The 9,855-nt window shown below is 38.8% G+C and overlaps 1 long non-coding RNA gene across 1 annotated transcript; it reads right to left on the minus strand.

Annotated features, from left to right (window-relative positions):
• Window positions 1-536: 536 nt before the first annotated feature.
• LOC129202983 (uncharacterized) lies at window positions 537-5,649 on the minus strand. Its single transcript, XR_008575884.1, has 3 exons — window positions 5,374-5,649; window positions 3,193-3,268; window positions 537-1,769 (listed from the first exon to the last, which is right to left on the minus strand). It is a non-coding gene; the product is annotated as an uncharacterized LOC129202983 (long non-coding RNA).
• Window positions 5,650-9,855: the final 4,206 nt, after the last annotated feature.

Here is a 9,855-nt window from a genome sequence, read left to right on the forward strand (position 1 = left end):
AAAACCAGGCTGATGAGGGCTGTTGGGGGACAATGATGAAAAGCTTAAAGTTTTTGTTGAGACCTAGATATTGAAAAGTAATTTCTTTGAAAAAACATAGGAAAAGAAATTTATATGGCTATATATAAGCCCTAATTGAGACCAGTCTTCTAGAATCCGAATAGACATTCTGATTTTTGTTTTCTTCAGACATGCCATAGCATGATAAAGTAAATTACTGGAAGAAGTATAAATAAGGGGCAAAAAAATTGTTTTGGTTATAATGCCATCTGTCCAATGCTAACTCACTGCTGAGGCAGTGAAAAATGGAAATTAATATAATACAGTTTCTGTAATCTTTTTAAATCTCAAAATTAAATTAGCATCAGGATTGGCACTTTTAGACTGAGTTGATGGCTGTGATTATGGCTCCTTCTTGCCTTCTCTAGTTTCATTTATTGTTAGTTGATATTATATGTTCATTAAAAAGTAATTTAATAAATCATGGGATTTCCTGCCTGCAAAACAATTATCAGAATGAAGAGTGATGGCAATGGCTGGGGAATGTGCTGAAATTTGGTAACCCTTTGTGAAGGCAAAGCAGGACACAGAAACCTTACTATTTAATTAAAAACTGTTTAGTATAATAGTGCTTTCCTTCACTGTCTGTAAGTAAGTAAGTGAAGTAGGATTTGAGGCATCTTCTGGGTTCTAACTTTGTCTCTGCCATGGGTGAGTGTGCAAAGGTCACTTGTGTCAATATTTTTGGGAACCAGAGCTGATTAATCTGTTGGTTATTCATATAGAAGGATGCCTGGCCAATATTGTGACACTAGGGACAGGAATTCACAATTCTTTTACACAGGTGAGTACTGAGGACTGTACTGAAATAATTTTAAGGAATCATTGACTGATTAATTTAAAATTTTCAGAGGCCTCTGGGTATCCAAATAGAGACTCTGAACTTCATTATGGCATGAATGTATGTGAAGCCATTCAGGACCAGGTGCTTTTTAGTGGCCTTTCTGTACTGTTTGAATACCTCTATTCAACTTGCTTAAAAGGTCTCCAATCACAGAGTGAGAGTGAGGAATGGTGGAGGAAGCAATGAAAGTTTGGTGAGGGGGAATGGGGGAGCCTGAGAGAAAAAGAGAGAGATTGTTCAGACGGGCAGAGAGCATATGAGCAATAACTGAGACTGTGTTTATACTGTCATGTTAGCTTAGGATTGAAGGTCACACTCAATGGTTTCCTCATTGCTTACTCATTAACGTTCACCCTGGTCTTACTGGCTGTCAGGCAGAGCTCGGATCTGACCATGAACACAGCTGCATACACACTCTGCAAAAGCTGAACGATTTTGAGGTCTAGAGAAGAGTCAAAGTTTATGTGAGAGAGAGCTGAAAGAGGCAGGCTGATGAGAGATGAAGTGAGATAAATGGTGGAGTGCTGGAGAAGGAAGGGTTAAGCTCAGGGGATTCAAGAGAAGGCAGGATGGTAGCCAGGCCAGGCTGGGGGACAGAGGAGGCACTTGTCTTCTGGAAATGGAAACTGTGTCAAGAGGTTTTCCATAACTTCACTGAGGTGCAGATTACCAGGAGCCACCCTTCTCATACGGTAAACTGGTGTGAAGCACAGAGAGAGCTACTGACAGCAGTCATCTTCTCTGACAGCTCCTCTGGTCAGTGCATAGCTTGAGGCAGTACCTGCCCAAGGAGACTTGTGTTTCCCATCAGTGGTGGAGAGAAATTCTCAGCATAAAGATGCAACAGCAGCAGCAATTTTCTTTCCTGGAGATCAAAATAAATAATTCCGGTTCATACAATATCTCTTTAAAACAAACAAATATGTCATAGTAATAGCCACAGTACAAGGAATTAGCATAACTCTGAGCACTCTCTGAGGACAGTGCAGCCTTCAGAGCCAGAGAACACACCTACACTGAGTATGATGTGTGCTTGTATGACTCAAAGATAGTATTTACAGCTGTGGTGGTTCGGTTCCTCAGCGCATGCCATGAGCTTTCCTTTCACACTATATTATCCTAGACCGCATTGTTCGGTAAGGGAGACACTGAGTCTGGCTCCCTTTGGAGGATGCCGGGAAGCCAGAAAATGTGCATGCAGTACTGACTCCTATAGGATCACTCACATTCATCTCAGAGGTGGCAGGCTCATTGCAGCTAATAATTCCTCTTTCAAAACCTGGCTCCTCAACATCTTCATAAACTCTGAAGCAAATATAATAGTACCCTCAGGCCCTCAAGAATGCTTGTACAGCAGGAATTTGGCATCTTCCAAATGTGATTCATTGGCTTATTTATTATGTTGTGCCCCTTAAAAAATCAAGAGGAGAGTCCAGGTACACTGCATACATGAGTTCATTCTCGTTTGATGAGGAAATATGTTTGCCTGACCTGGAGGACTTGACTTCAACTTGGAGTTGAAGGAGCTGGTGAAAAAGCAGTTGAGAGTGCACATGGGGAAGAAGAATTAGGAATAGTCAAAGTTCATGCGGAGAGAGGTGGACCAACTGGAGGATAGACTGATGGAATGATGGAATAATAATTACAATGCCATTTAATTATGGAATTAAATAGAATTAATTCCATAATTATGGAATATATAATCATAATCTATATATTTAGAAGCATTAGGCAAGTGAGCAAGAAACAGCAGTCAGATAGCCTTTGCAGTCAAGGGCAGGCACCACAGCTGCTTGTTGAAGTTACATGGCAGAAGGAGAGAAAAGATCCCTATGGCAGTTAGCATTGAGTGGCCACAGTATCGTATCTAAGCTTCATGTGTTAGCTAACTTCTCACATTTACAGTGGCTGAACAAACGTCCAAGTCAGAGTATCCATTTGCTTATCAGGTGCAGAGGGCAAATTCTCAAAAACAGTACAGACTGTTCTCATGTTGCAATATTTCCCAAATCTAGTACTTATTTTGTTTATTGTTATTTTATGAAATGTATTACAGAAGTTTCTGCAAGCCTGAATCATGATTCAGGATGTATTAGATACAGTAAAAATAGATGTTTCTTATCTTCAGGAGAATCAAAATATGTGACAGGAGACTGCAGAAGGAAACACACACAAGAGACAGTGAGATACATGATTAATAAGGCAGGCACATACAACCTTTAGGTTGTAGGTTTAGTCACTTACAGATAGAGGACGTGTTATCTAAGACACCATTTTTATTTTTTCACCTTTTTCAATGGAAGGTATTAATTGGATGCATCATCTTTAAAGAAAAGTCACAGTAAAGAAGGGTATCTTTCCTTCCTGGAAATTGAAACAAAGACACAGTTATTAGTTAGCATTTAGTGGTTCTTACCTTATTCAAAAACTGCCTTTCTGCCTTACCCATCTGAAGGGGGCTACACAATACACAGGAAGAGTTGTTTAAAAAGGCTTCAGATGAGACAAGAGGAATAAGAAATAGGTATAATGGTAAAATTCCTCAGCAGAATGGAGTGCTGGAGAAAGGTGTGTGGTGAAAAAAAAGAAATAAGTCATAAGAGGAAAGGTAGTCTTGGAAGGGAGACCTTAAAGACAATACTAATGAAGACAGGAAGCTCTGGAGGTCATTTGGGGTAAAGAGAAATTACATGATCCTTATAGCAGAGAGAGTTTTATATCCAGCAAATACAATTCACAGTCTTTTTAAGGACCTGCATAATAATTTGCTGATGAGAGAGAAACATTTCTTCTCATTATGTGGTCATTCAAACCATGCTAACATACTGGCACCCTGTGCATGTTATGGGATTGCTTCTTGGTGAATACTGAATAATTACTCTTACCACTGGAGAGATTAATAGCATGAAAATTAAGCTTCTCTAAATGCAATCTTGATTATTAGGGCTCTGAGTGTGTTGCTGGGAATGGATTGCTCAAGTGTTCAAAAAAGTGCACAGTATGTACTGTGTTATCGGTATTTTAAAAGTTAAGAGTTTGATGGGAATTTCAGCATTAAACATAATCCCATATGAAACACTCTCCAGGAGCTAATCTATTGCCATTTCCTGTCTATATAACTAGATCAACCATAATGAATTAATAAAAATACATGGCAAGTCTTGATGCACTTAGCTAAGCATGTACCACTGACACATCCTTGAAATGCCTACTGGCTTATACAAAATATTTCTTTTGCCCGCTGCCTAGGCTTTTTCAAAGTAGCATCTCATTTCGGTACTTAGCCGAGGCACAGAGCTTCATGGAGGAGGATGTACCTCTCCCATGCCCACTTTAGGTCCTGGGACAGTACTGTTGCTTGTGCACCCAGCACAGGCCGGACGTTTCATCACAGTACATCTGGGTTGCCTTTGTGCAGAATCAAGGAGCTGGAAACACTGAGCAGAGACACAGCCATTCGGTACTTTCTCCCTCAGTATCAGACCTTCTGAACGTCATGCTGGCCATTACTGACCTGCTTCCACACCTCCTCACACCATGAGAGGGAATTTTGGCTTCCTACATAGCACTGAGGGAGGACACAGTGCCAGCACAGATCAAGAGGTGTGTCCCAGCCCCTCTTGGAGCAGGGACCTTGGTACATATTCAGCAGGACTCTCAGACTTCCAGTCCTTAGGAGATTTCCATGCTTTACCTTCTCAGCACATGCTTTTCTTATTGTTGGCATGATGCTTTCTGACAACTACTTCTCCATCTAAACCTACAGATACCTTAAGGGTCTGCTACCAGCAAGACACAATGCAGGGGCATTTTTGACGTGTGCTGTATGAGCTCTCAACTTGCTCCGGACAAGCTTATGAGCTCTGTGTCAGCACTGACCAAGTTACACTTATGCTGGATCTGTGGTTAACTAGCACTTACGTTTCCCAGATTTTTCCATTACCTATGTGTCATGGTATAACCTGGCAGGCAGCTAAAACAACCATACAGCTGTTTGTTCACGCCTCCAGCCCCAGTGGGATGGGAGAGAGAATCAAAAAGAAAAAGGTAAAACTTCTGGATTGGGATAAGGATAATTTAACAGGACAGGAAAGAAAGAGAATAATAATAATAGTAATGATAAAAGAATATACAAAACAAATGATGCACAGCACAATTGCTCACCGCCCGGAACTGATGCTCACCTAGCTCCTGAGCCACAGTGCCTCCCAGCCAATTCCCTCAGTTATATACTGAGCATGACGTCATATGATATGGAATATCCCTTTGGCCAGTTTGGGTCAGCTGTCCTGGCCGTGTCCCCTCCCAGCTTTTTGGGCACTCCCCACCTGCTCATAGGCAGGGCAGTATGAGAAGCTGAAAAGTCCTTGACTGCTTGGCAATGACTAAAAACATCAGTGTGTTATCAACATTATTCTCATCCTAAATCCAAAACACAGCATTATACCAGCTTCTAGGAAGAAAATTACCTCTATCCCAGCTGAAACCAGGACACTGTGGTATTCTGGACCTCTTTCAGTTCAGATAATGGAGTGTTAATAAAGGTTCTTTTGTTGTAATTTGCATTAAAAATGAGACAAATTTTTTTTGAAGAAAATGCATATTTTTCCCTCTTGCATTCATAAAACCAAGAAAGGAGTAAGATCCATATTTAAAAAATAATAATGAAAAATTGAAACAGAATAACCATGGAAAAATCAATTCTGAAGTCATTTGGGAGGAAGAAAGAACAGGGCAGAAATATCTTGCTGTAACTGTTCCATGGCACCATACAACTGGAAAAAAGGGTTCTTTTGGTTAACATGTATTGTTAATCCTCAGTTGCCCAATGTTTAACTAATCCTTTCAACCAAGTTTTGCAATGACCGTTCTTTTTTTTTTTTTTTTATTTTAAAGGGTAAACCTCTAAAGAAGTACATGAAGACCAAGGAACTGAACTTACAGAACAAAGTGTGTCGCTGAGTGCAGTGCCACTATCACTGTTCTGTGAACTTAGGCTGATAGTGAATTTGTCCCAGATATAGACCAGCAAATGCCCATGATTCTCTCACAAGTGGCCTCATCAGAATTTTTTCATGTAAAAACAAGTTATTAAAATATTTTAAATCCTAATTAGTAATGAAAAGGCTGCCCTAAAATGGCTTTACTTTCATGTGACAATTACAAAACAACTGCTCAGCCAGTTAATTGCAAGTGAAAAAAGAAAAGGAAATTTTCAGCCTTGAAAGTTTTGAACACCAAGTACAACATGGTTTTATTTTTGAGAGATGGGAGGCTGCTATGGGACACAAAGTGTAGGAGATAAAGAGACCTTGCAAGAACAGTTCATTCCTACGTGAGGGACCTGCTTTTCAGAAAAGTTGTTTGTATTTGTCCAAAATGAGAGTCATCTGTCTGTTCAATAACAAGGATTAGAGCTTTGTATTTGGTTTAATTCCAGGAAAAAAAGTAAGGATTTTTAAGTTCCAAAACATGCTAGGTTTTCTTTAAAGTAGCTGTTGATACAAAATGAGAAGTTGTAACCAGAAATCCTTACTTGGTAACACAAACTTATTTTCAATTTAACCAGAAATTTTTGAAACAGCAAATGTTTATACACAAATTGGGATGGGTACACGTTGCGAAGTCTTTGGGAAGACAGGAAGAAGACATTGCTGAGCAAGTATGAAAGCAAGGTGCTCACAAAGCTCATACTTTCATGAACATACACATTTTCTTTTGCTTTTCAAAAATATGTTGGTTTAGTAAGAAATTCACCAACTGATTGTCTTCTGAGAGTTCATGGGATTCTTGCAAAATGCAACTTGCTTCCTCCAATTTTTTTTTTTTTTTTTAAATCTGATTAAAGCTAACACTATGGATGAGAGATTTCAGTCATCTCTGCTATACCACTTCTTGTCTTGCTGTTCCTATCTGTCATGGCAATTCTTTGGAGCAATAGAGCTGAAAGTAGATTAGGGCGTCTTTCAGAATTGTTCCCAAAACCAGCAGAGGCAAAACCTCTAGATCTACGTAGTTCTTCAACTGGCTTTTCAAATGTCTCACAGTGATGCTGAGCTTTCTGCCTGCAGCTCATTCAAGCTGTAGAACACTTCTACACAATGGGGATTTTCTTTGTCTTCCAGCTCAACATAGGTCTCTCAGTGTTTCCCAGATTATAGCAGTTGTTAAGAGTGCTGTAAGAATCAGCAGCCAATCTGTCCTGAGGGAAGGGTAAAATGTGGTCATTGTGATTATAAACATAGTCTTGAACAATGACATGAGATGATATCAGAATGGAAAATGGTGATAATGTGGTAAAGGGCCACAAACACAGAAGGTTCAACTGGTGATGCAATGCATGCTTACCCTTTTCATTGTATGCAGCTTGGTAGAAATTTCTGGGTAAATTTACATTCTGACTCCAGTCTACACTCTCTTCTCAACATGGGTTATGCACACAGTTCTGCCATGCGGTGTCTGTAGCCTACAGCATATTGAATAAGTGTGAGAGCACAATTTTACTTTTTGAATGACTAGTATTACAATCCTCCAGTTCCTGATTGGAGGAACACTGGAAATCTCTGCTCCTTAGATCATCCCTAATCGTCACATAAACAGAAGGCAGGTAGTGGAGAAGGCAGAGATTGGAAGATTGTAATACTGGTCACACAAAATATGGACAAAAATCAGATATAATGCATGTTATTTTCCTTGAAAGCAGTGTCTGGCAGTGAGATCATAAAAGGCTGGGGTTTTTTTTACCCTAACAAGGATTAGCAGTACTTTGTTCTGTTTGTTCTGTTTCTTATCTGTCATGATTCTTGCTTCTTCCTGACTATTTTTTTTAAAATCCTGTGGTGGGTTGAATGTCACCCCAGTTCGTATGACTGTATTTATTACCATCAGTCTCAATATTTTTAGATAATATATCATTACAACTAAGTTATTTCTGCATTCGGTGGCTTTTTCTGTTTCAATAATTTTGTTTTGCTTCTTACAGCAGCTGTTTTCCAATTCTCTGAACATCCCTGCATTTGATGGCACTCCATTTAGATAACTGCGTAATCATTCCACATCTCGCTGTGATGGCAAGTCTTTGGAAATTCTGAGTTAGGACTGCCTGCAGGATTAACGCATGAAAGAGCTGCAAGGCTCTTTGTGAGTGCCTGGAAACAGGAAAACATCTACTATCCATCTCCTGAATGTTGTCCAGCACCTTGTCCTTTTGGGGGTATAAGACAATATGTTAAATGCCGAGTAACATTCTACATCAATTTTCACCGATGCAGCTCTACCAGAAGTGATTCATTTCCATTACTATCACTGCTAATAACCCAGTGAGATATGATGGTCCAGGTTCTTTTTTAAGTCAAGGGCTATTACATGGCAGAATGGGGTGAAGTGGCCAGGATGCAATTAAGAATAATTCCCCAGATGCCAAAGAACTGTCTGGAGCCTGGTGCTGGGAGACAGTGTAACAGCCCCTTACAATATTTTCCATGCTGTTTCTTGTGCTCCAAAATTCAGTGATATTTTATCTTCAAAGAAATGGAAAAAAAAATTAAACTTTGCTCAATACTGTATTCATTTTATATGTATATATGTAATGTGAATTATCTCTAGTAATTGATGACAATTTTGAAATGCTTACATCAGTATATTAACCATCAATAAATAAGAAGTGACAGTAAATATATGGTTGGCTGCTCCACATATTTCTGAACAAGATTGCTATAGTTAAGACTGGAAAAATGCAGGACAAAAGGGCGAGCGCTTTTCATGGGAAAACATCTCTAGAATTTTATTTATTCTTTAAATTGTCTTTTGATTAACTTTGTAGATCACTATGTTCCTAGTGTAGGTTAGTCATTATTTAATTAGAAGATAGAGACAAAGAGGAATCCTGTTTATAACTTTTAATCTACTTAAGTTATTATCTAACCAGCCGTCCTGAGAGAATATTCAACATATTGAACTGCTTCGTGCATGCTTCATTAGCTCTTTATATCTTAACTGTACATAATCATTCCCAGCTCTGTCATGGTTATCATGGTGGAATTTCCACTGAAGTCAGTGAACTCTGGGTGTAAATTGACTGCAAAACAGTGACTGGGACAAATTGTCTTTTTATCTGAAACCTTTGAAATGCCACTGGCTTGAGTGGAATTGCTGGAGACATGACTGGATTTGGTTTAATTTTCTGGTATTTATTCAAGTTAGTGCCTTGAAGACCTGGGGTTCTCTCATTTAATTTTAATATTTTGAGCTGAACTTGACAAATACTGATAAAAATAATGCCTTTAGGGTTTGGTTGAAAAGGCTTTTTGTGACAACCTGAAAGATTTCTGTTAGCATCAGCAAGCCCTTGACTGAGCTTTTAGTGGTCATAGAGGAAAGGTAATTGAAAACATCAGTCAACTAATAGGGTGCTTGAAAAATGGTAATTTTTTCATGTATTTTTTAAAATACAGCTAAAAGTTTATTGCATTCAGATTTGTGCAAAATACAGCCATTTAAAATATAAATGAAATGAAGTAATATAATTTTGTTTCATTCCAGGTTCAGGCCACATTTTCTGACCTTTTCTCACCACAATAAAAGGAAAATAAGAGGAGAAGGGGAAGAAGGAGAGACCTAGACCAGTCAAGACTTCTTGTATTCACCCAGAAAAAGGGGAAATATTTAAAATGAAAGTATTCCATCAGGCTCTTCCTTGCTTACTTCCCCCCTCCTTTTCTTTTTCTTTCTTCTCTTCCTCTTTCCATTCTTTCTTCTTTCCTTCCTAAAGGAATAGGTTTAAGAAAAATAAAGGTTTAAAGGAAAATCTGTAGCAGCTCTACTGCTATAGGCACAGAGTTTGCAATTAGAGCACTTTCCTTGACAAAGTGGCATCCTATACTATCAACAGAGAAGAGCAATTACGATGTCTAGAACAACTACCTTGCATTGGATTTGTTTCATCTAATTTT

Source organism: Grus americana, chromosome 2 (assembly GCF_028858705.1).
Source record: "Grus americana isolate bGruAme1 chromosome 2, bGruAme1.mat, whole genome shotgun sequence".
Lineage (NCBI taxonomy): Eukaryota > Metazoa > Chordata > Aves > Gruiformes > Gruidae > Grus > Grus americana.